This window comes from Helianthus annuus, chromosome 16 (genome assembly GCF_002127325.2).
Source record: "Helianthus annuus cultivar XRQ/B chromosome 16, HanXRQr2.0-SUNRISE, whole genome shotgun sequence".
Lineage (NCBI taxonomy): Eukaryota > Viridiplantae > Streptophyta > Magnoliopsida > Asterales > Asteraceae > Helianthus > Helianthus annuus.
Genome location: NC_035448.2, coordinates 180223558 through 180247156, shown reverse-complemented (window position 1 = coordinate 180247156; position 23599 = coordinate 180223558).

Below are 23599 nucleotides of genomic sequence, written 5' to 3'. Positions count from 1 at the left end.
GTTTCAAATGATTGGACCAATGTTTTTTTTTCTTTTTGATCGAAGAATTAGGATCAAATGATTGGACAATTGATTGAAATTGATTTTGTTGGTTCCGCCGGAAGTGGTGTACCACTTAAACTGATTTGCGGTTGAACACGACAATCGAACGGAAAACTGGTTTTGGTTTGACTTTGCCGTTTTGCAATTGAACACGACATATAGAGGATTGATTTCGGTTTTTTAGGTTTGAGTTTGAATGGGGTAGGAAAAGTAGAAAATGATTTTGATTTCCAAGCGAAGATCGATTGTAGGGGATAAGCGAATCGGTTTTACGAATCGGAAACCTGCTCTGATACCATGTTGTTTGGTATAGGGAATGAACCGATTTGGGTTTGGACTTATATTGAATTGTATTTTTCAAAAGAATTAGGGATACAAGAACGGTGTTTATATAGGACACCATTTTATACATTTAGCCCCTACACTACGACTCCTTGTTAACTTTCTGACAGTCCCTTGGTGTCACGGCCCCCGACCCGGTTTGACCCGTTTCAGGAGCCGCGGGACAGAAATCCCGTGATATTTATTTAGCACTGGAATTTTAACGTCAGGATCGTTTTAAAGCTAAAAACTTTTTCCGATTATTTCACTTCACAATTCGGGACAAAACCCCGTTAATTTACAATAATAAGATTTTTCTGATAATCTTTGTTTCAAAACATATTTCTTTATTTTATATTGAGCCACTATCGTAAGCTTGAAATGCTCCTTGACACTTTTCCTGGATTACAGTAGATCACCTGAAACATGTTTGAAAAAGGTTTTGTCAGCGGGGAAATACTGAGTGAATCATTCATTTTACTGAAAATGACACATTTATTATTATTCACAATGTTAAGATCTTTTACGCATGTTTCTGATATCAACCAACTACCCACAGTATTTGTCACTCGACCGGATCTGTGACAGTGGTCATATCACCAATCGGCTGCCCCAATGAATGACGTAAATCAATTAAAATTAGGTTCGCCCACCTAAAATGATTTAAACTGTAGTAATGTGCACAATACCCCACATACTGGCTGTAATTTGGTGATTACATCAACTTAATCACTGTAATTATAATTCTGAAAATAATTTGGAGTATTGTAAAACAGTTGATAAAAAGAGAATGACTCACATTGCAGATTTAACACGGACAGAATATGATTTAGCCTGGTTAACCTAATTTCAATAATAATGCACACAAAACCGGGTTAGTGATCAATACAGCAGTCACGATAACTCACGAAATCAAATTCTCACAATGAACGACAAAGTGCAATACTTGAACATTCATCGATTTAACGACGAACGACAAAGTATAACCCTAATGTGGGCGGCACTTAAACATTCTTTGGATATATTGATCTCGGAAAATGAATCGTAATAGCGATCGAGTAATTACCCTGTTTTGCGGCAGCGATTCGAGTGCAGTGTGTGTTTAATTTGTACTATAATAACTGTAAGACGACGTACAGAAGGCTTTTGGCCAACGTTTTAACTCCCAATTTCAAGTCCCGAAGTCGGCTATTTATAGCCAGAAAATAGCCCCGCTTACGGACCGTATGCTTCAACCCTTACGGTCCGTAAGGGAAGCACATATGCTTACGGTCCGTAAGGCATTTTCCTTTATGGTCCGTAAAGGGTGCAGTCTATTTACCTAGACTAGCTGGAAACGGGGCTAGCTTGCATGAATCATCAAAAATTCGAATTTCAATTGTGACAACGGATTTTATTGATAATTATCAATTAGGGTTTACCCCCCTGAGTTTTAGGGGCCCTGATCCTAATTCTGATTGTTCTGAAAATTTTAGGGTTAGTGCGGAATTACTTGGGTGTCTCAATTAGGGTTTCCTTATTGACTAATTATCATTCTAATTATAAATTTTAATGAGAGTTGTTACATCCTCCCTACCTTAAGAAAAATCTCGTCCTCGAGATTTATTGAAATAGATGAGGGTATTTCCGCTTCATTTCTGACTCCAGTTCCCAAGTATATTCTGGTCCTCTCCTTGAATTCCATTTGACTTTCACCAGTACTAGTCGCTTGTGTTTGAGAAACTTGATTTTCTTATCTTCTATTTGTAAGGGTTTCTCTATGAATTTCAGCTTTTCATTTACCTCCACATCTTGAAGAGGTACTACCAGGGATTCGTCTGATAGACATTTCTTAAGATTGGATACATGAAATACATCATGTACTCCAGCTAGTTCTTCTGGTAGTTGTAAGCGATAAGCAACTGGTTCGATTCGTTGAATCACTGGGAATGGTCCAACATATCTTGGACTCAGTTTTCCTTTCTTACCAAATCGTACTACTCCTTTCCAAGGAGATACTTTCAAAAGTACTTTGTCTCCTATCTGGAATTCGAGTGGCTTGCGGCGATTGTCTGCATAGCTCTTCTGGCGATCTCGAGCCGTCTTTAGTCTTTCCTTGATTTGTGTTATCTTGTCAGTGGTTTCTTGCACGATTTCTGGACCTGATAATTGACTTTCTCCTATTTCTGCCCAACATACTGGAGTTCTGCACTTGCGTCCATACAGTGCTTTGAATGGAGCGGCTTCAATGCTTGAGTGATAACTATTATTATAGGAGAATTCGATTAATGGTAAATGGTTATCCCAATTACCACCAAAATCAATTACACATGCTCGGAGCATGTCTTCTAGAGTTTGGATCGTCCTTTCACTTTGTCCGTCTGTTTGTGGATGATATGCAGTACTTAAATTGAGTCGGGTTCCCATTGATTCTTGGAAACTTGTCCAGAAACGGGAAGTGAAACGACTATCTCTATCCGATACAATGGAGAGTGGAACTCCATGTAAGGATACTATTTCATCTACATACAACTTGGCTAACCTTTCCATGTTAAAGGTTTCCTTTATTGGTAGAAAATGAGCGGATTTGGTTAATCGGTCTACGATCACCCAAATGACATCATTACCTTTTCTGGTTTTGGGTAACTTAGTAACAAAGTCCATTGTTATGAGTTCCCATTTCCAAACAGGCATTTCTAACTGTTGTAGTAGACCTGAAGGTTTCTGATGTTCGGCTTTAACTTGTGAACAAGTTAGACACTTAGATACGTATTCGGCTATATCCTTCTTCATTCCTACCCACCAAAAATTCTTTCTTAAATCTTGGTACATTTTATTGTTTCCTGGGTGTATAGTATACCTAGATTTATGAGCTTCCTCTAAAATCTTTGATCTTAAATTTCCCTGTTTAGGTATCCAAATTCTGCTTTTGTGGAATTTCCAAATTCCATCATTTCCTTGTTTTAACTCTTTTAGGTAACCTTTCATTCCTTTGGCATCGTCCTTGATTGTCGTTTCCTGAATTTCTTTCAATTGTTCTATTAAATCTACTTGTAGATTTATTCTAAGAGCACGGACTCGCCTTTGCTTCTCATGATACTTACGACTTAAGGCGTCTGTGACTACGTTTGCCTTTCCTTCATGATATTGAATATCACAGTCGTAATCACTCAGGATTTCCATCCATCTTCTTTGCCTCATGTTTAACTCTTTTTGCCCAAATATATACCTTAAACTCTTATGATCTGTATAAACAGTAAACTTACTTCCATACAGATAATGTCTCCATATCCTAAGGGCAAAAACTATAGCTCCTAATTCTAAATCATGAGTCGTATAGTTTTCTTCGTGCTTTTTCAATTGTCTGGAAGCATACGCAATTACCTTCTTGCGTTGCATCAACACACATCCGTATCCTAATTTTGAAGCATCACAATATACCTCAAAATCTTCTGTTCCTTCTGGTAAGGCTAAGATTGGAGCATTGGTTAATTTCTGCTTTAAGATTCTGAAGGCTTCTTCTTGTTTAGATCCCCACTCAAACTTAGTGGCTTTACAGGTTAGCTTAGTTAATGGTACAACTATCTTGGAAAAATTCTTAATAAACCGTCTATAATATCCAGCTAATCCTATAAAATTTCTAATTTCCATTGCAGTTTGCGGAACCTTCCAATTGGTAATTGCTTCTATCTTAGCAGGATCTACGTGAATACCTTCGTGATTCACCATGTGTCCTAAGAATTGCACTTCTTGTAGCCAAAATTCACACTTCGAGAATTTAGCGTACAACTTTTCTTTTCTTAACAAAGTTAAGAGTGCATGCAAGTGCTGACAATGTTCGACCTGACTTTTTGAATAAATAAGTATATCGTCTATGAAAACAATTACAAATTTATCCAAATATGGTTTACAGATCCTGTTCATCATGTCCATAAATGCTGCAGGTGCATTAGTTAATCCAAAGGGCATGACTGTAAACTCATAATGTCCATACCTAGTTCTAAAAGCAGTTTTAGGTATGTCTTCTTCTTGAACCTTCAATTGATGATATCCGGAGCGCAAGTCTATTTTAGAAAAATATTTAGCGCCTTGTAATTGATCGAAAAGATCATCAATCCTAGGTAATGGGTATCGATTCTTAATTGTAACCTTATTCAATTCTCTATAATCGATACACATTCTCATCGATCCATCTTTCTTTTTCACAAACAACACTGGTGCACCCCAAGGGGATGAACTAGGTTGTATAAATCCTTTGCTTAGTAATTCATCTAATTGCTTTTTCAATTCTAGCATTTCGGTAGGAGCTAATCGATAGGGTGCCTTGGCTATCGGTGTAGTTCCTGGAATTAGATGAATCCTAAATTCTACCTCCCTATCTGGTGGTAACCCAGGAAAATCTTCCGGAAATACATCTGGGTATTCTGAGACTACAGGAATTTCCTTAAGTTCTTTTCCTTTAGTACAAATGATTACTGAAATCATATATACTATTCCTTGTTTCCGTTCATAATTAGCAACTTTCATTAGTGATATGAACTTCAGCGGCTTTCGAGGTTTATCTCCTGTAATCATGATTACTTTCCCAGTAGGTGATTGAATTTCTATAGAGTTTTTATCACAAATGATTTGATCATGGTTGGCTATTAACCAATCCATTCCTAACACAACATCGAACTCAGCTAATTTCATAGGCAATAGGTTTGCAACAAATTTATGACCTGAGAGTTCTATTTCTACTTTTTGCAAAACCTGATTGATTTTTACTGAATTCCCATCTGCGGTTTCGACTGTAAAAATCTGCCTAACGGTCGTTAAGGGTAACTTAAGAGCTTGACAGAATGAAGTATTTATAAAACTTTGGTTTGCACCAGAGTCAAATAATACTTTTGCATAAACGTTGTGAACTAGAAACGTACCGGCGATGACATCCGGAATGAGCTCTGCTTCTTGAGTGGTGTAACACCTCGAAAAAATTTCGTCCAATAATGTCTTGACACGTGTCATAAGGTTCCGTTATGTGAAAACATACTTTAGAGGGACTAAAAGTGACAAACAGTGAAAACTATGGAACGTAAGAGTCCAAAGTGTCAACAATGGATAAATAGACTCTATGATAACCCCACATAATGTTTATAACCTTTAACGGATGGTTCATGGATCATACGACGCGGAAATTGCCCAAAAGTGAAGTATTGTAAACTATAGGGGCCAAAAGTGTCAACATGTTTAATTTATACCTCTGAGTGAACTTTTGGCAGACCCGAAGCTTTGTATAGCTAAAATATACTCACTAGAATATGTGGTTAAAATTTCATGAAGTTTCGTCAACGTATGAGAAAGTTATGGCCAAAACCGTACTTAAGGGACTAAAAGCGTCAACGTCGAATTTCAGGGCTTTTCGGTTGAGCGCAAAGTTATCCGAGGGCATTACCATGTTGGTAAAAGTCCTAAGGTCCTTAAAAACCAAGTTTGGGGGTTTACGGGTCGAGAAAAATAGCCGAAACATCGCGTGCAAGTTCAGGGGTCAAAGCTGCCATTGTATGAAAGTTGTTTGGCTGAAACAAGGGTCAGGCGACCCGCCTGGGAAGGCCCAAGCGGGCCGCGTGGGACTGCCAGCGACCAGAATTCGGTTTTGGGTCTATTTGAGTCCGATTTTAAGTGTGATACAGCTCATTTGCACCTCCAATTTACCCAATAACATGCCATGCATGCCTACAACTACAGGAGCCTCGAAAATTCTGATTTAAATCAGATTATTGATCATTTCTTGATCATTTTTCATAGTAACAAGTGCTCTCTCTATCAAGAACCTTCAAGGCAAGACTTCTGGAGCTAAACTGATCATCAAGGCCGACTTCTAGTGTCCACTAAACATCTTTAGGACCATTGTAAGCCTTCAATTCGTTCTTTAATCCGTTTTTATAGTGATTATTGCTAAAAGTCAAACTGGGTGTTCATAACCTTTGACTTTCTGATTAAACGGATTTCTTTCAGTAATTTCTCGAATTGAAACTTGTTATAGATTGGTATTTATGTGGGAAACAAACCCTCTAAAGGTTACTAACTGATTCCCACTACATGCATGCTTAATGTCGAGTCAAACCTATTTCTAAAAAGTCAACAGAAGTGATTTTTGTGAAAAATGACATGATTAATGATATAGATGACATGCAACCTGATTGATCATTAAAAATAACTTGTAATATATATATAAATGTGTTTTAATCATCATCAACTCGACAATCTATAGTATAGCCACAAATCGGAACCGAAAGTCTTGTAAAACGATTATTTCGTAGACTATCGATTCGGATTCATACATGCATGTTCGAGATCTGTATTGGAAAGTATTTTTGACTATTTACATTTTAGTTAAACTTTCTGGAATTTTCTTTGATTGAGTCTATGTTTAGCCTATTCGAATGCATGTTTCCGGTTTATGCATAAAGTTGACTATTTTGCCCTTTTCGATTTAAAACGGGATTTTTGGAAAAGTGAAAGGATAGAAATCTTTATTTTTATTATATAAACTTGCACCGAAAGTTTCGGATCAGTTGGTGGTCCAGATTGTGAGTTATGGCCATTAGCGTAAAACTATATTATAAATTTACTTAAACGGTCCTTTTTGCGTAGAACCCGTTTCTGGCCACGTTTTGATGCAAAACTTTTTACCAACAGAAGTAATATAATATTCTGGGAATTTTGATGATTTTTAATTAATTTTTGGCTGAACGGATCCTAGTTCTCCTAGTCATTTCGGCTTATGTCGGTTTTGACCGTTTTAGCCATAAAATGAGTTTTACACATCCTTTTAACCCGAAACCTTTTTCTACTGATTTTATATGATGAATAAATTATTTTAAGTATTCTGGAAATATAAAAATCTCAGATTGATTGTGAAAACCCGAAAACGCCCTTAAATCGTATTTTTAGCGTTTTAAGCGCATAGTAAGCGTTATACTTGTTTTAAACATATAAGACCTATACCTACTGATGTGTTTAGCATATTTTCATATAAAAACAGTAAGTATAAGTATATGAACTCAGACTTCCAGTTTTGGCGTTTTTAGCCCTTGTGAAATTACTAAAATACCCCTACGGTGCATAGTTTGGTTTTAAATGATATATTTGGTATATGGGTCATACCCTACTGATATAATATGTTATATTAAGTATATTTACTGTATGAACCAGACCCGAAACTCAGATTTCTAATTTTACCCTTTTATTATCTTTTAAATGACCAAAATGCCCTTCTAAGGCATAATTTGAGTTTAAAATTATCCCGGGCAAATGTAGAACATAACTTACTGATATAATACCATATTTTAAGCATATTACATCAGGGAACTTGCATTTGAATCATTGGCCTACCCGTATCGCCCTTTTCGCGTTCGGTTCGGTTTACGTAACTAGTTTGCGTAAATTGACCAAAACGGGTCAAACGATATCATTTTTATTTCAAAATCCAGAATGTATTTAGTATACCCATATTATACAAGTATTCAAACTTGTCGGGTCTAAATCACATTCTATCCGGTCTTTCGCTTAATCGTGCGTAAACCGCATCATTCCTAAAACTAACCGGTCAAAGCTTAGGCTTAAATAAAAGGCCGTTAGGAATCTAATAGGTTAATTATAAACCTTTGTTCCAGATTAGGAAGCCCGGTAAAAGCTACCACCACTTATCGTTTGTGACTTATACTTGCTCAGGTAAATACCTTTTGACTTATTTTCCCTATACGGGCTTGGGGTACGGTATTTAAAATACCGCTTGATCGGGCGCACAAGTCCTGCTCCTTATAGGTGTTCAGTCTTGAATAGCTTGTGCGACTTCGTTTAAACAGTTTTGTCTTACTTAAAAGGCTTTGGGGGGTTGTTGACCGTGTCCCGGATATCCTTGGCATTATCTTACGAGATGGCCACGACCAGAGCACGGGGTGTAGGCGTACACCCGTCGTGTATAACTCTTTAATGTGGTGTGTCAATTAAATCTCTAGCCCGGACAGTAGATCCCGGGCCACCAGAGATATAAGTGCATGTAAATCGTTCACAAGTTTATATTATATAATTATCCCAAGTTAATAAAAATATTTATGCCTTGTGCATTTAAATCAATTTTCAATCATTTTCAAAATGAGTCAGTCGATTTGTATTTACCAGTGTAAACTGACGTATTTTTCCCAAAAGATTAAGTGCAGGTACTATACGGAAATAGGCTGGCTGTTTCCTAGAGAGCGTCCACAATAGTCTCGCAAACTCGGACGACATTTATCTGTTGAACTATTTATTTCTATTTTTATTTGATCCGCCTGTGGATCCATTTCAACTACTGTGATATTTATTATTACACTTTATTTAAAAGTTGAAATGTTTCTATTCTGCTTCCGCTGTGCATTATTCTATTGTGTTGATTGTCTATGACGATGCCAACTACGTCACTGTACCCCACACCGGGCCCACCGGTGACACGTGGAAAATCGGGGTGTGACAGGTTGGTATCAGAGCCAACGCTGAGTGAATTAAACACTATCCTAATGTGTTTAATCTCAGTTACACAATTGCACATTCCTCGATTTTCGAGTCTAGACAAAGAACTTAGGAAATGTTCGACATTTCGTTTAATTTATTTTTATTTATTAATGCATTGTCTTATATATTTTGTTGCGCAACTTGTTTGACTTTTGACAGGATCAGGATGCCGCCAAGGATGAGAGGTCGTGGAGGATTTCCTACATCGCACGATCATGAGGCTGGTCCCTCGCATAGGCGGGCCCCATCTGCTACACACCACACAGCCGCCAACGACCTTTGGAGGTCTATTGCCGAGCCTGCTAGGCATTCGGTTTCCGCGAGCACTTCTCCGTCATTACCCCACTCGTTTGGGCCCCATTCGGAGAACGGGCCCCATGGTTCGCTTGGATCGTACATACCATTGCACCAGTCACCGCAGCAGTATCCAGCGCCAGCCTACCAGGGTTTGTATAACCCTAATGCTTATGTGGAGGAGCCAGTGGGCCATAACCCACTTGGACAGGAGGACCACCTTTCTGGTGGTCACGAGATGGACGTAGACGAGGAGACGGACCCTTCGCTCCCACCATCAGGTACACCAAACCACCCGATTGAGATATCGGATGGGTCGCCATACACAGGATCACCATTTAATGGTGTGGACAGCTTTCAGGAGAGATTCAAACAGCATGATTGGTATTTCACCCCTAGCCACAACTCTCCTATGCTTCAATCACTCCATGGTACTCCGATGCTTCAATCGCTCCATGGTTCGCCGGTGCACTCGCAGCACCACTCGCAGCAGCTTCAGCAGCAGCCGCCATTACCGCAGGACCTATCTGAGGCCCTGTGGCGCGACGTGATCACTCCGTCGCCACCGCCGCCACCAGTCTTACCTCCTCCGCCCCAGAGGCCTAGGAGGAATGCGCGCATGTCTACGCGCGGAGGGATTCGCATAGGCACCCCTCCACGTGTTAGTAGCAGCCGCTACACGTCTCTACCCGGGGAGTCTGAGACAGGGGAGTCTCAGCATCCCGTATCGGAGGTTACTTCTGTTCCGATTCCGCCTCTGCCGCCGCAGAATTTTGGAGAGCCGATTCCGGCTTATGCTAGTGCCGCTCAGTTCAACCCGTTCGAGCAGGTATTCCCTCAGGGTTATGATTACACGGGAGACCCTTATTGGCAAGCTGTGAACTACAGCTCACTCCCACATAGTGGTCCACTTGGAGACCCTTGGGCTGCTGGCCCATCTACTTTTGGTTACCCTCCGGGTTACCAGCAGCCACCGCAGCCGCAGCCTTACCAGCCGCCGCAGCCGCAGCACTACCAGCCACCACCACCGGCGCCTATGATGTCGCCGCCGCAGGTTCAGGAGATCCTGCAGGGGATTGATAGCATGCGACGCGAGTTTCAGCACAATATGCGAGAGGATCGCCGACGCACCAGTGGCATGTTTAAGAAGGTATTTGATTTGCTCAAGGGTAAGAGCAAGAAGGATCGTTGAATCCTTCGATTATTATTTCATGTACTCATGTCCCTGCGCGGACATTTATTCCAGTACTCTACCCCTGCGTGGGTATATCTATCTTTCTCTACCCCTGTGTGGGTATGTTATTCTGTTAACCCCTGCGTGGGTTTGTTTTATTTTATTTTGTTATTGATGTACTTGTTTAGCCCCTGCGCGGGCATGTTATTCATGCTAGCTATGTTATTTCAAAGTCCCGTTTAGGGCAATTATGTACTGGTATTTTATTGAAAATTTAAATGGTTAATTTGAATTTATCATTTTATTTATATGCATGGATATAATATTAAAATAATGGAAAATATCAATTTTTATTTGATTTGCCATTTTATAAGAATCTTAGTAAGGTATAACCTAGCCTGAATGCCTTGTTAACAGGCCTGGCTCTGATGGTAAAACCTGGTTGAAAAGATTCAACTCCCTGTTAACATCTGAGAACATGTTAACATTCTGGCTAAGCGTGATCTGTAGAATCACACGAGCCACCCTTTTAAATAAATTATCTACAGATTTTATCTGTATACAAGTCTATTAATGACTTGATACCTACGGGTTATGACTATGTCATACAGTGGCAGTTGTGGTCTATGACTCCCTGCCTAGTAAAGAATTATCTATAGATTATATCTGTACACAAGTCTATTAATGGCTTGATACCTACGGGTTATAACTATGTTATATAAAGACAGTTGTGGTTTATGACTCTCTGTCTAGTAAAGGATTATTTGTTTAATTATACAATTTATAGTCCTATAAAAATCTAAATTTATAATTTAGTGATTGTCCTTGTGACTAGGCCTATGGTGCCAATATATATATTTTCATTCCTTGATTACTAATAAGAGCCTGAATGAAATTTATTAAATTAACTGCTAAGGTTTTTGATACCATGGTTAATAAATCGTCTAGGACGATAATACTGTTAGGTTCTAAATAAGACCTTGTCCTTTATTGTAGCTTAAAGCTACGATGGCCAAATCGGAAGAAACCAACAGTCATTCTGGGGAACGCTCAGATAATGCAAAGATTCACGTTACCGGTGCAGAATTGCAAGCACTGATAGATAATGCTGTCGCCAAGGCTATGGATAGGCAGTTCAAAGAATCTAGTGGTACTCAGAGTAGAACCCGCTCAGTGACACATGTCAAGGCTAAGACTCATTCTGGGGCTCATAGTAAGCCGCCGTCTAAAAAGAGTGAGCCGAAGAAAGCTGAGGATGATAATCATTCCTCCAACCACAGCAGCGTCCCAAAGCAGGAGATTGAGCTGAAGCATGACACGTACAGCAGGTCCTGTACGTACAAGTATTTTGTATCCTGCAAGCCTAGAGATTTCACTGGGGAAAAAGGAGCCGTCGACTGCATGACGTGGATTGACGAGATGGACACTGTAGTTGATATCAGCGGATGTGCTGATAGGGACGTCGTGAAGTACGTGTCCCAGTCATTCAAAGGAGATGCGTTAGCATGGTGGAAGTCACTCCTACAAGCTGCCGGTAAGGCCACACTGTACGGTTTGTCATGGGAACAGTTTGTGGCCCTGATTAAAGAGAACTTCTGTCCGCAGCACGAGGTCGAGCGAATTGAATCGGATTTTGTATCCTTAGTCATGAAGAACCTCGATTGTCAAGCGTATCTTACTACGTTCAACACGCTGTCTCGTTTAGTGCCTTACTTGGTGACCCCGGAGCCGCGTAGGATTGCTCGATTCATTGGGGGTCTGGCACCGGAGATTAAAGCCAGCGTCAAAGCTTCAAGACCTACAACATTTCGATCCGTAGCGGATCTATCCCTCTCCCTCACTCAAGACGTGGTTAGATTGAGAGCCATGAAGAGCTCTGAGGAGAACAAACGGAAACGTGAGGATGACACCTCACGAAGATCTGAAAAGCGACATAGAGGGAACAACGACCACAGGAAAGGGTCGGGGTCTAGGAAAAGTGATCATCAGTCGGGTGAGAAACCCAGATGCAAGATTTGTAGGAGACACCACTTTGGGAGGTGTCGGTTTGAAACAAAATCCCAGTCTTCGGAGAAGCGATGTGGAATCTGCAAGTCCACAGATCATAAGGCTGTGGATTGCAAGAAGATGAAGGATGCAACGTGTTTTGGTTGCAACGAAAAAGGTCATATTCGGCCCAACTGTCCAAAGTTTGCGAAGAAGGCCGAGGAAGGGAAGAAGACTAATGCGAGAGTCTTCAAAATGGACGCAAAGGAAGCAGTCCTTGACGATAACGTCATTACCGGTACGTTTCTTGTAAACGATATATTTGCTAGAGTTTTGTTTGATTCGGGGGCTGATAAGTCATTTGTAGATAATAAGTTTTGTAAACTGTTGAACCTTCCTGTTAAAACGTTAAGCGTGAAATATGAGGTGGAGTTAGCCGATGGAACCATAGAAACCGCCTCGACTGTTCTAGATGGATGTGTTATATCCATTAGGAATCATTCTTTCCCGTTATCCTTGCTTCCCTTTAAGTTAGCTGGATTCGACATAGTAATAGGCATGGATTGGTTGTCGAGTAACCAAGCCCAGATTCTGTGCAATAGAAAGCAGGTGATAGTAAAGACTCCGTCTGGCGAGTCACTTACTATTCAAGGAGATACCCAGCATGGATTGCCGGAGCAAGTGTCCATGCTCAAGGCATCCAGATGCATGCAGAAGGGATGTGTCATTTATATGGCACAAGTTACCATAGATGAGCCGAAGCCGAAGATTGAGGATATTCCTGTTATTTCGGAATACCCTGAGGTATTTCCTGAAGAACTACCCGGATTGCCACCGGATAGACAAGTAGAGTTTCGGATAGATATCATTCCAGGCACTGCACCTGTAGCAAGAGCACCATACAGATTGGCACCAACGGAGATGAAGGAGTTGAGGACGCAGTTGGATGAGCTTTTAGCCAAAGGTTTTATTAGACCTAGCTCGTCTCCTTGGGGAGCGCCAATCTTGTTCGTTAAGAAGAAGGACGGATCGATGCGTCTGTGCATCGATTACCGTGAACTTAACAAGGTCACTATCAAGAATCGGTATCCGTTACCCAGGATCGACGATCTGTTCGACCAGTTGCAAGGAGCAAGCTATTTCTCCAAGATTGATCTGAGGTCAGGTTATCATCAGTTGAAGGTCAAGGAGGAAGACGTACACAAGACCGCGTTTAGGACTCGTTATGGACATTACGAGTTCCTAGTGATGCCGTTTGGGCTCACTAACGCACCAGCCGCGTTCATGGACCTCATGAATCGCGTCTGTAAACCCTATTTAGATAAGTTCGTCATCGTCTTCATTGATGACATTCTTATCTACTCGAAGAGCCAAGCTGACCATGAGAAACACCTTCGTTGTATTCTCAAACTTCTAAATCAAGAGAAGCTTTATGCCAAATTTTCGAAGTGTGAATTTTGGCTTCGAGAAGTCCAGTTCCTTGGACATGTTGTAAGCGAGCGTGGTATCCAAGTGGATCCCGCTAAAGTAGAAGCAGTCATGAACTGGCAGGAGCCGAAGACTCCTACCGAGATTCGCAGTTTCCTCGGATTGGCAGGATATTACAGAAGATTTATCGAGAACTTCTCAAGGATTGCTGCGCCCCTAACCTCATTAACCCGTAAGAAGATTAAGTTTGATTGGGGCCCTAAGCAGCAGGAATCCTTTGACATCCTGAAGCAGAAGCTGAGCAATGCGCCAGTATTGATGTTGCCCGATGGTATAGATGAATTTGTGGTGTATTGTGATGCATCACATACTGGCATGGGCTGTGTACTCATGCAGAAAGGCAAAGTCATTGCCTACGCTTCTCGCCAGCTAAAGGTGCACGAGAAGAACTACACCACCCACGATTTGGAATTGGGTGCGGTTGTATTTGCATTGAAGCTATGGAGACACTACTTGTATGGAACCAAGTGTATCATTTATTCGGATCACAAGAGTCTTCAGCATCTGTTCAATCAGAAGGAATTGAACATGCGTCAAAGGCGATGGATGGAAACTTTAAATGATTATGACTGTGAGATAAGATACCATCCAGGCAAGGCAAATGTGGTTGCCGACGCCTTAAGTAGAAAAGAAAGGGTTAAACCGATCAGAATCAATGCCAAGCGCATTGAGATAAGAAATAATTTGAATGAAAGGGTGTTAGCTGCACAGAAGGAAGCTGTGCTGGAAGCTAACTATCCTGCGGAAAAGTTGGGAGTAACTGAGGAGCAGTTATCCCACGACAAAGATGGAATGCTACGTCTAAACGGACGAATATGGGTTCCGGTATATGGAGGACTTCGGGATGTTATCCTCCAGGAAGCCCACAGCTCTAAATACTCAGTTCATCCTGGAGCTGATAAGATGTACCAGGATTTGAAATCAAACTACTGGTGGATTGGTTTGAAAAAGTCCGTGGCCGAGTATGTGGCCAAATGTTTGACTTGTGCGCAAGTCAAGGCTGAGCATCAGAAGCCGTCAGGTTTGCTTCAACAACCTGAAATTCCCAAATGGAAATGGGAAATGGTGACAATGGATTTTATCACCAAGTTGCCAAAGACGAAAAAGGGAAATGATACCATATGGGTCATAGTGGACAGACTGACTAAGTCAGCTCATTTTCTACCCATCAAAGAGACGTATAGCTCAGATATGTTGGCTCAATTATACGTCGATAAGATAGTAGCGCTACATGGTATACCTATATCTATTATCTCCGATAGGGATACTAGATATACGTCACATTTTTGGAAGAGTTTCCAACAGTCGTTGGGCACTCGTTTGAATTTTAGTACGGCTTACCATCCTCAGACTGATGGTCAGAGTGAGCGTACTATTCAGACTTTGGAAGACATGCTTCGAGCATGTGCGATTGACTTAGGTGGTAGTTGGGATAAGCACCTACCACTGATTGAATTCTCCTACAACAATAGCTACCATTCCAGCATAAAGGCTGCGCCTTTTGAGGCCCTATACGGTAGAAAGTGTAGATCGCCCATTTGTTGGGCAGAAGTTGGAGATGTCCAGTTGTCCGGACCGGATATCGTCTTTGAGACGACAGACAAGATCGTTCAGATCCGTGATCGTTTGAAAGCTGCCAGGGATAGGCAGAAAAGTTATGCGGATCCTAAGCGCAAAGATTTTCACTTTGATGTGGGTGAAAAAGTGTTGCTCAAAGTATCACCTTGGAAAGGTGTGATGAGATTTGGAAAGAAAGGCAAGCTGAGCCCGAGATATATAGGACCTTTCGAGATAATCGAACGTGTCGGGGCAGTCGCTTACAAGTTAAACTTGCCTGAAGAGCTTAGTGCCATTCATAATGTGTTTCACATCTGTAACTTAAAGAAGTGTTTCGCTGACGATTCACTGGTTATACCGCATACAGATATACACATAGACGAAAGTCTAAAGTTTGTTGAAAAACCTTTGTCGATCGAGGATCGACAGGTAAAGAAGCTTCGAAGGAAGCACGTGCCTATTGTAAAGGTCAAATGGGATGCCCGTAGAGGTCCCGAATACACGTGGGAAGTGGAATCCACGATGAAAGAAAAATATCCCCATTTGTTTGATTAAATCTCGGGGTCGAGATTTCTTTTAAGGGGGTGAGGATGTAACACCTCGAAAAAATTTCGTCCAATAATGTCTTGACACGTGTCATAAGGTTCCGTTATGTGAAAACATACTTTAGAGGGACTAAAAGTGACAAACAGTGAAAACTATGGAACGTAAGAGTCCAAAGTGTCAACAATGGATAAATAGACTCTATGATAACCCCACATAATGTTTATAACCTTTAACGGATGGTTCATGGATCATACGACGCGGAAATTGCCCAAAAGTGAAGTATTGTAAACTATAGGGGCCAAAAGTGTCAACATGTTTAATTTATACCTCTGAGTGAACTTTTGGCAGACCCGAAGCTTTGTATAGCTAAAATATACTCACTAGAATATGTGGTTAAAATTTCATGAAGTTTCGTCAACGTATGAGAAAGTTATGGCCAAAACCGTACTTAAGGGACTAAAAGCGTCAACGTCGAATTTCAGGGCTTTTCGGTTGAGCGCAAAGTTATCCGAGGGCATTACCATGTTGGTAAAAGTCCTAAGGTCCTTAAAAACCAAGTTTGGGGGTTTACGGGTCGAGAAAAATAGCCGAAACATCGCGTGCAAGTTCAGGGGTCAAAGCTGCCATTGTATGAAAGTTGTTTGGCTGAAACAAGGGTCAGGCGACCCGCCTGGGAAGGCCCAAGCGGGCCGCGTGGGACTGCCAGCGACCAGAATTCGGTTTTGGGTCTATTTGAGTCCGATTTTAAGTGTGATACAGCTCATTTGCACCTCCAATTTACCCAATAACATGCCATGCATGCCTACAACTACAGGAGCCTCGAAAATTCTGATTTAAATCAGATTATTGATCATTTCTTGATCATTTTTCATAGTAACAAGTGCTCTCTCTATCAAGAACCTTCAAGGCAAGACTTCTGGAGCTAAACTGATCATCAAGGCCGACTTCTAGTGTCCACTAAACATCTTTAGGACCATTGTAAGCCTTCAATTCGTTCTTTAATCCGTTTTTATAGTGATTATTGCTAAAAGTCAAACTGGGTGTTCATAACCTTTGACTTTCTGATTAAACGGATTTCTTTCAGTAATTTCTCGAATTGAAACTTGTTATAGATTGGTATTTATGTGGGAAACAAACCCTCTAAAGGTTACTAACTGATTCCCACTACATGCATGCTTAATGTCGAGTCAAACCTATTTCTAAAAAGTCAACAGAAGTGATTTTTGTGAAAAATGACATGATTAATGATATAGATGACATGCAACCTGATTGATCATTAAAAATAACTTGTAATATATATATAAATGTGTTTTAATCATCATCAACTCGACAATCTATAGTATAGCCACAAATCGGAACCGAAAGTCTTGTAAAACGATTATTTCGTAGACTATCGATTCGGATTCATACATGCATGTTCGAGATCTGTATTGGAAAGTATTTTTGACTATTTACATTTTAGTTAAACTTTCTGGAATTTTCTTTGATTGAGTCTATGTTTAGCCTATTCGAATGCATGTTTCCGGTTTATGCATAAAGTTGACTATTTTGCCCTTTTCGATTTAAAACGGGATTTTTGGAAAAGTGAAAGGATAGAAATCTTTATTTTTATTATATAAACTTGCACCGAAAGTTTCGGATCAGTTGGTGGTCCAGATTGTGAGTTATGGCCATTAGCGTAAAACTATATTATAAATTTACATAAACGGTCCTTTTTGCGTAGAACCCGTTTCTGGCCACGTTTTGATGCAAAACTTTTTACCAACAGAAGTAATATAATATTCTGGGAATTTTGATGATTTTTAATTAATTTTTGGCTGAACGGATCCTAGTTCTCCTAGTCATTTCGGCTTATGTCGGTTTTGACCGTTTTAGCCATAAAATGAGTTTTACACATCCTTTTAACCCGAAACCTTTTTCTACTGATTTTATATGATGAATAAATTATTTTAAGTATTCTGGAAATATAAAAATCTCAGATTGATTGTGAAAACCCGAAAACGCCCTTAAATCGTATTTTTAGCGTTTTAAGCGCATAGTAAGCGTTATACTTGTTTTAAACATATAAGACCTATACCTACTGATGTGTTTAGCATATTTTCATATAAAAACAGTAAGTATAAGTATATGAACTCAGACTTCCAGTTTTGGCGTTTTTAGCCCTTGTGAAATTACTAAAATACCCCTACGGTGCATAGTTTGGTTTTAAATGATATATTTGGTATATGGGTCATACCCCTGATATAATATGTTATATTAAGTATATTTACTGTATGAACCAGACCCGAAACTCAGATTTCTAATTTTACCCTTTTATTATCTTTTAAATGACCAAAATGCCCTTCTAAGGCATAATTTGAGTTTAAAATTATCCCGGGCAAATGTAGAACATAACTTACTGATATAATACCATATTTTAAGCATATTACATCAGGGAACTTGCATTTGAATCATTGGCCTACCCGTATCGCCCTTTTCGCGTTCGGTTCGGTTTACGTAACTAGTTTGCGTAAATTGACCAAAACGGGTCAAACGATATCATTTTTATTTCAAAATCCAGAATGTATTTAGTATACCCATATTATACAAGTATTCAAACTTGTCGGGTCTAAATCACATTCTATCCGGTCTTTCGCTTAATCGTGCGTAAACCGCATCATTCCTAAAACTAACCGGTCAAAGCTTAGGCTTAAATAAAAGGCCGTTAGGAATCTAATAGGTTAATTATAAACCTTTGTTCCAGATTAGGAAGCCCGGTAAAAGCTACCACCACTTATCGTTTGTGACTTATACTTGCTCAGGTAAATACCTTTTGACTTATTTTCCCTATACGGGCTTGGGGTACGGTATTTAAAATACCGCTTGATCGGGCGCACAAGTCCTGCTCCTTATAGGTGTTCAGTCTTGAATAGCTTGTGCGACTTCGTTTAAACAGTTTTGTCTTACTTAAAAGGCTTTGGGGGGTTGTTGACCGTGTCCCGGATATCCTTGGCATTATCTTACGAGATGGCCACGACCAGAGCACGGGGTGTAGGCGTACACCCGTCGTGTATAACTCTTTAATGTGGTGTGTCAATTAAATCTCTAGCCCGGACAGTAGATCCCGGGCCACCAGAGATATAAGTGCATGTAAATCGTTCACAAGTTTATATTATATAATTATCCCAAGTTAATAAAAATATTTATGCCTTGTGCATTTAAATCAATTTTCAATCATTTTCAAAATGAGTCAGTCGATTTGTATTTACCAGTGTAAACTGACGTATTTTTCCCAAAAGATTAAGTGCAGGTACTATACGGAAATAGGCTGGCTGTTTCCTAGAGAGCGTCCACAATAGTCTCGCAAACTCGGACGACATTTATCTGTTGAACTATTTATTTCTATTTTTATTTGATCCGCCTGTGGATCCATTTCAACTACTGTGATATTTATTATTACACTTTATTTAAAAGTTGAAATGTTTCTATTCTGCTTCCGCTGTGCATTATTCTATTGTGTTGATTGTCTATGACGATGCCAACTACGTCACTGTACCCCACACCGGGCCCACCGGTGACACGTGGAAAATCGGGGTGTGACAGGTTGGTATCAGAGCCAACGCTGAGTGAATTAAACACTATCCTAATGTGTTTAATCTCAGTTACACAATTGCACATTCCTCGATTTTCGAGTCTAGACAAAGAACTTAGGAAATGTTCGACATTTCGTTTAATTTATTTTTATTTATTAATGCATTGTCTTATATATTTTGTTGCGCAACTTGTTTGACTTTTGACAGGATCAGGATGCCGCCAAGGATGAGAGGTCGTGGAGGATTTCCTACATCGCACGATCATGAGGCTGGTCCCTCGCATAGGCGGGCCCCATCTGCTACACACCACACAGCCGCCAACGACCTTTGGAGGTCTATTGCCGAGCCTGCTAGGCATTCGGTTTCCGCGAGCACTTCTCCGTCATTACCCCACTCGTTTGGGCCCCATTCGGAGAACGGGCCCCATGGTTCGCTTGGATCGTACATACCATTGCACCAGTCACCGCAGCAGTATCCAGCGCCAGCCTACCAGGGTTTGTATAACCCTAATGCTTATGTGGAGGAGCCAGTGGGCCATAACCCACTTGGACAGGAGGACCACCTTTCTGGTGGTCACGAGATGGACGTAGACGAGGAGACGGACCCTTCGCTCCCACCATCAGGTACACCAAACCACCCGATTGAGATATCGGATGGGTCGCCATACACAGGATCACCATTTAATGGTGTGGACAGCTTTCAGGAGAGATTCAAACAGCATGATTGGTATTTCACCCCTAGCCACAACTCTCCTATGCTTCAATCACTCCATGGTACTCCGATGCTTCAATCGCTCCATGGTTCGCCGGTGCACTCGCAGCACCACTCCGATGCTTCAATCGCTCCATGTGCATTTAAATCAATTTTCAATCATTTTCAAAATGAGTCAGTCGATTTGTATTTACCAGTGTAAACTGACGTATTTTTCCCAAAAGATTAAGTGCAGGTACTATACGGAAATAGGCTGGCTGTTTCCTAGAGAGCGTCCACAATAGTCTCGCAAACTCGGACGACATTTATCTGTTGAACTATTTATTTCTATTTTTATTTGATCCGCCTGTGGATCCATTTCAACTACTGTGATATTTATTATTACACTTTATTTAAAAGTTGAAATGTTTCTATTCTGCTTCCGCTGTGCATTATTCTATTGTGTTGATTGTCTTTGACGATGCCAACTACGTCACTGTACCCCACACCGGGCCCACCGGTGACACGTGGAAAATCGGGGTGTGACAAGTGGTTAGCTGGAATGCTCTGGCATTCTTCTTAGTAGCTCCTTCGGTCGCTTTGGGTTTGTTGTCTACTGGGTTGGCTAACTTAGGACATTCTGTTTTGAAATGTCCGGCTTCTCCACAATTGTAACAAATTATGGATCTTTTTCTACAGTTTTCTTCACGATGTCCTGTTGTCTTGCAAAAGTTGCAAATTCTATTACATTTTCCAAAATGGTTCTTCCGACAAATTTTGCAGAATGGCACAGTTGAAGATTGCCCTGTTCCTCTCTTCTTGAAATTACTACTATTACCCATCCTAAATCCTTAGGTAATTTTCTGAGCTAGTTCCTTTTTCCTATCTTCATCCCTTGTGCGTATCAGTTCATCAGTTAGGGTGTTAGCTAATTCTACTGCATCGTCAATAGTGCGAGGTCTCGCAGCCTTAACGATATTTCGAATTTCGCTAATTAATCCCCAAATATAACGAGAAATGAGTACCGGTTCTGGCGAAGCCAGGTTAGGTACCACTCTAGCATATTCGAAGAATGTCGAAGTATAACCACGACAATCCACACCTAACATCCGATGAGTTAGGAACTTATTTGCCATTTGTTCCTTTTCATACTCAGGACAGAATTTTCTTTCTACCAGATTCTTGAATTCTTCCCAAGTCATAGCATAAGCCCTCTTTCTTCCTTTAGCTTGTAACACAGTGTTCCACCATTCGAGTGCTCCTTCTTTAAACAGATTTGATGCGTACATGACCTGATCATCTTTGGCACACTTACTTATTGCAATTACTGCTTCGGTTTTCTCGAACCAACGCAGCGATGCAGTTGCCCCTTCGTTGCCTGCAAATTCAGTGGGTTTACAAGCAAGAAATTCCTTGAAAGTGCAACCAGGTGCTGCAGCCTTTCGTTTCTTAGGGAGCGGCGTGTGCTGGGATTCATTATCATGATTAGCATGATTATTACCCTCATTTATACTATTACTAAAGTTATCTTCAGAAGTACGTTTACTAGGAACAATATGTTGCGGTTCGATTGGACTTTTTACAGCAGCAACAAATGCTGGAATAGCATTGGCTATCCCTTGAGCAACAATATTTTCAATATCTTGTCTAGTCATATATTGATCCCCTGGATGTTGCTCTGACTGATTAGCTTCATTTACCGGTTCATTACCACTATTAGCCATCTGATCATATATATTAATTAGTATCTTGATAAATAGCAATTTATACACAAACAATCAGAAAATTCATAATGCACGTAAAGTCAAAACTATCAATTTTATATTAGTTATAGTATGCATCAATACACACCAATATTTTACAATGTTTTATTTGTTATGTTACAGACTGATTTTGCTATTTACTTTTACTATTACATAACTATAGTTTTACCATCCTCCTATCCCTCGTCACTTGTCATCCTAAAAACGAAGTTCCCTTTCGTCATATTTCCAGGCAATCTGTCCCCCTAGCTCCCTGATTCTGTTCCCTGCATCCATCAATTCTTCACCGAAATGGCGCAGTTCAGCCATATTCTCATGGCTCATTGGTGGATTAGGTAGGGGTTCTGGATCAAATTGCGGAAGAAAGGAATAAGGGTCGTTGACAATATTTTGAAATTGCCAATCATTCGTCCACCATTCTTCCATTTCTACAGGTTGGGCGTGGACTATTGGTTCTGGGATTGCTGGTGTAAAATTCATAGGGAGTGGATTTTCACTAGGATAGGTAAAAACATTCGTATTGACAGGCTGAATAGTTTCACAGTTTGCCAATAGAAAATCTATTTCATCCTGAAAAGTTATTTCCTGGTTCTGGTTTTGATTGGAGCTCTCTCCGATTTCTATCTGAGTTGGTCTAAAACCTTGTCCTACTTCCATTTCTATATCTTTAGAATATTCCTCAAACTGTATCTCCATTTGCTTAGAATCTTTCTCGACTTCAGTTTCCATTTCCGGCTGTTTACCAGTTTCTTTTGCTATTTCTAAAGGATTGTTTATTTTAGGAAGTTTCGGGACTGGCTTTTTCCTACGGATACGATGTCCCCACACGTAATTCTTCTTTTTCTTTCGTTTTGGCTTTGTCAAAGGTGGAGCATGGAATTCTACAGGTTGGTCCACATCAGCAAAGTATCCAGTAAACTCTTGGGAAACTTCTATATTCACCGGGTAAAGATTGAGGTTCTGAAAAGCTTCAGATATCTCGCTCATGCTGTGTAGCATATATGCAAAATGCACAGAAATGCTAAGTTAAAACTTTGGAACAAAGTTTAACAAATAAACATCGAAGTTTTATTGCACACTATTTGTACAAAATAACAGGAAAGAACACACTCAGATTTATTTATTTATTTACTTATTGGGAAGTGCTATTACTAGATTTAGGGTATCTAAAGATTTGCATGTTCTGCTACAGTGGCTAGCATATACAAATTTGCCCATTTCTCATCTAGCTTGTCTTCCCAAGGTGATTTATTGAGTATTTCCTGGGTTTCCTTTTTAATCCTCTTTTCTCGAATTTGCTCTTTACTTTTCTTAATAATCATACTCCTTTTTCTAGGAGAAAGCGGTTTCTCATATTATGCTTTTCGCACAAATATTCCTTCTTCAGGAATTGTAGGGAGCTTTGAAATTTTAGTTTTGGATGAACTTCCCTCTTCATAGACTGACCTATCTAATTTAAGATAGATATCTTGCAGCTTTTGCTTACCCATACTGTAACTAACAAATAGTCAATTTAATAAAACACATAATCACATAATAGTAATCAGGAAAAATTAAGTATCAGTTAAATACTTAATTAGCTTAACTCAGTGGCTCTGATACCACCTTATTTCTGTCACGGTCCCCGACCCGGTTTGACCCGTTTCAGGAGC